Raw genomic sequence first — 3,955 nt, forward strand, 5'->3', positions numbered from 1 at the left:
TTTACCTTTGTCTAATTAAAAATGCAAACTTTTAGGATCCTTTCAGAACAAAGCCTCACCAAATCCCCTTTACGTCCAAGGATTTGCAAATTTATAAAGGCTGCATTGAATTCAGCATGGGTCAAGGGGCAAAAAAAGGGTAGAAGGTCACTGCATTTTGATTATGGGTCAGTAAACAACATGGCATGTAGTATGTGTCCAGAAACTCCTGCTAAAAAGTATTTTAAAACTACCAGCAGTATCAAACTCAAGAAATAGTCTTAGTCCGTGGTGATTCTAAATTGCACAAAATTCTAGTGTGCAAATGACACCCTGGCCCCCATGGAAATAAAAAAGACAACTTAAAAAGCACTTAGCAGAGCTCTGCATTGCTGCTTTGTTTACCAAAAAAAAAAAAAAAAAAAAAAAAATGAGAAGAAAAAAAAGAAGAAAACCAACCCTGAAACTCCATGTAGGCATGAGTGTTACCCAGATTGTGGGGTTGGGGTTTTTTTTCAGACTGATGGTTGGCATTTCTTTGTCCTGCACATTTAGGAGATTTAGTTATATATTCTGATTTGTTGTCATATTCGACATGACGGCAAATTTTAGGTACTACAGTCACATTTGGCTGACTTTAAAATAGCAGAAGGATCCTATTATACTGTTCTCTGACCCTATTATATTTACGTTACTGGACTCTTTGTGATAGCCTCTAGCTGCTTTCTATCTATTTGTGTCCTCCTTGAGCAGAATATGCCCAGGAATACCTAAAAGTAGGGTGTAAGGTTGGAAAACAAGTTCTCATTTGAAAAACATATTTCTGCCCAGCGTCATGTAAGCAAAAGGTTTATTTAATGCTTGTCAATACCTGAAGACGTGGTCCACCACTTAACAAATAATAATAATAAATAATAATAATCCTCTAATAATGTGGCAATCCTAGTGTGAAAATGCACGTGACCTCTTAGGTTTTCCCGGAGATTTTCCAAAGATTTCTCCCCATTAGTACAACCGGTGGTGGACATCGCTGCTGCATTTCCTAGGGAAACGTTTGAAAGACTGTAAATGGTGTGTGCATTACTTCATTGCAGGAGGAAGAGGTCAGGCTGAATTGCACTGGTATTTAAACATAATCATGCTATGAAAATAAATCAAAACATCACGTAAAAAGAGTATTTCAAATGTTACACACATTTGCTTTCTGGAACGACATGGTTAAACACTTCCCCGCGAGCATATATATTTTAACACAAGTTTACAAAAATGAAAGTATACGATTTCCAATAAATGGGAATAGGTCTACAGCGAGGTATTATGAATATTATTTTGCTCTTTCTTTTCTAATGAGGTTTATCCTTCGGCCAGACAGCTTCAAGACTGAAATACTACTGACTATAGAGTGTAGATTGCAGATTGCACGCTACTCAACGTGAAAAGGAGCACGTTTGATTGATAGTTTCTGTGTGTGTGTGTGTGTGTGTGTTTGTGTGTGTGTGCGCCTATACACTCAACTCTCTGTAGTTGCATGTATATGTGTTTGGCAAAACCGGGCATCTCCGGCAGTCCTTATCTCAAGAAATGTGAGACAAACATCCATCCCTTTAATCATGTTCATCTTTGATCACCGGCGAGGGTGACACAGTCCACAAAATTAACAAAGAAACTCCCTTGCTTTTGAGGGATAGCTACATGTACATCTGGGTCTGCACACACATGCACCACGGGCACACGGACACACGGACACGCAGGCATCCACCCAGGCTCCCAGCAAGGAAATTATTGCATAACTTTCCCTGTAATTGATACCAGACACCTTTAATTTTTCATTTTCATTCTTTGGGCCGGCTTTCATATTAACAATCTAAGCCGTAAATGTTGGTGGCTATTGATCGCAGTCCCCTGTGTGCGTGCAAATCCATTTTCAAGTCCCCTGCCTGCTCAGAAGCGGGAGAGGCCCCTTGCACACGCATACGTGTGTGTGCTTGTGCAAGGGGCCTCGCCGGCTCCCGAGCAGGATCTGCCCCCAGCCTGCGTGAAGACGACCCCGGATACACAACGTGTGCTCATGGCCAAGGGAAAGCACGCACACACACACAAAAAAGCCACAAACGATGGAGAAGTAGAGAAACAGAGGTCTCCGTACGAGATGCGGAGCAAGATCCGCAGCCCAAAGTGTGTGTAAGTAGCCGGCGGGATGTGTATGTAGGTTGGGCGCCTGGCAATTCCCAGGACTTACAGTGGGGCTCTGCCTGGCCCCCCGTGCCCCTGGCCGCACCTTTCGGGGAACCCAAGGTTTCCCACCGGTTCTAAACGCCTGGTAGCGCCAGAATGAAAGAAACACACAAAGAAACGGCGTTTTTTAACGAGTTGCCGCATCCCGGTGCCGGGCTGTCACCGGCAGTGCACGGGCGCTCGTGGCTCCCTGCCTGCGGGCGCACGCGTGGGGTTACACGGGAACCCAACTGCCGGGCTGAGAACGGGCTTTTCAGCCCATATCGGGGGTTTTGGTAACGTCTTGTGAGCAGCTTTCTCGGAGTTTACTGTTCCTTTACTGTTGACTCCATAGCCTTAACCTTAAAGCAGGGGGAGGAGAGCAGTGGGGAGGGGGTGGGGGTGTTGGCAGCATATAAGTACATCAGGAGGAATTTTTAAACGACCGTATTGTCTCTAGCTCTAGAAAGACTACGCTGATTTCTTTTTAGCGCCAGCAGCTGTTTTCTCTCGCAACTTTGCTTTCAGCCTCGGCAGACGCCAGGGCGGCTCTCCCACGGGCGAGGAAGAGGAAGGCGAGGCTGGGGGATCCCGAGGCAAGGCGAGGGAAGGCGAACTCCGCGGATGGTCTTGGCTGCGCCGAGGCATTGTTCGCTGCTGCCTCTCGGTTACGTTTAAAGGCTGAAATATCACGAGATCCACTCAATGATCCTTTTCTAATTCGAGGGACAAAATGTAATTTGCTGTAGCTCTGCTTCCTCGGATGGGAAGGCTATCCCCGGGTTCCAAAGGGAAGAGCTAGGCACCGCGGTTTGCACACACATGGATTAAGTTGAACAGCGGCGGCTACATCTGCGCTGGGAGCAACAGTAGTCCAGGGCTGACTTTTCAAATCTCAGCCCTCCGAGTTAGAGGCTCCCTTGAATAGACTTCCTCCATTCCCGGATGCACTTCTCCAAATTCCCACTTCTCTCTAGAATTCCAGCGAAATTGGGGGCTCGCCTGTATTTCGCTTTGACGTGCAAACCCGCGGTTCTTACAGAGTGATTATGCGCTTTCTTTTAGCTCTACCTGACGGGGTAACACGAACTCCACGCACCATCTTGCCAATACGCGGAGTGGATATTGACGTTTGGGATTGAAGATTTTTTGGTTTTAATTATATTATTATTATTTTCTCCGTCGATTTTCATCCCCCCCCCCAAGTCCCAGAAATATGAGCTTTCTCATTCATCTCTCGGATATGTGTCTTTCTGGATGTGCGGTGATACCCAACCGTGCTCGTGTTCGTACCCAGCGGAGCACTGGAGGCACGGCGGAGGTTGGCGATTTCTTTTTTCGCGGCGCCTAACGTGCAACCCGGGCGGAGCATCCACACATACACACCCCCCCACGGTGCCACGGGAGAGGCGTGCGGCCATCGCGACATTGGCGAACCCCCTCGGTCCTGACACTCGACTCGTTTCACGTCCCTAAGAAGAGGTTAAACCTCCATGCTGCTTCTTCAAATTGATTTTAAGGGGCTGCTCTCAATGGAACATCAAAAAGCTGCGGCAGGGCTACTCCATCCACACATACACACCCCCCCACGGTGCCACGGGAGAGGCGTGCGGCCATCGCGACATTGGCGAACCCCCTCGGTCCTGACACTCGACTCGTTTCACGTCCCTAAGAAGAGGTTAAACCTCCATGCTGCTTCTTCAAATTGATTTTAAGGGGCTGCTCTCAATGGAACATCAAAAAGCTGCGGCAGGGCTACTCC

Source organism: Nestor notabilis, unplaced genomic scaffold (assembly GCF_000696875.1).
Source record: "Nestor notabilis isolate BGI_N333 unplaced genomic scaffold, ASM69687v1 scaffold29686, whole genome shotgun sequence".
NCBI classification, from domain to species: Eukaryota; Metazoa; Chordata; class Aves; order Psittaciformes; family Psittacidae; genus Nestor; species Nestor notabilis.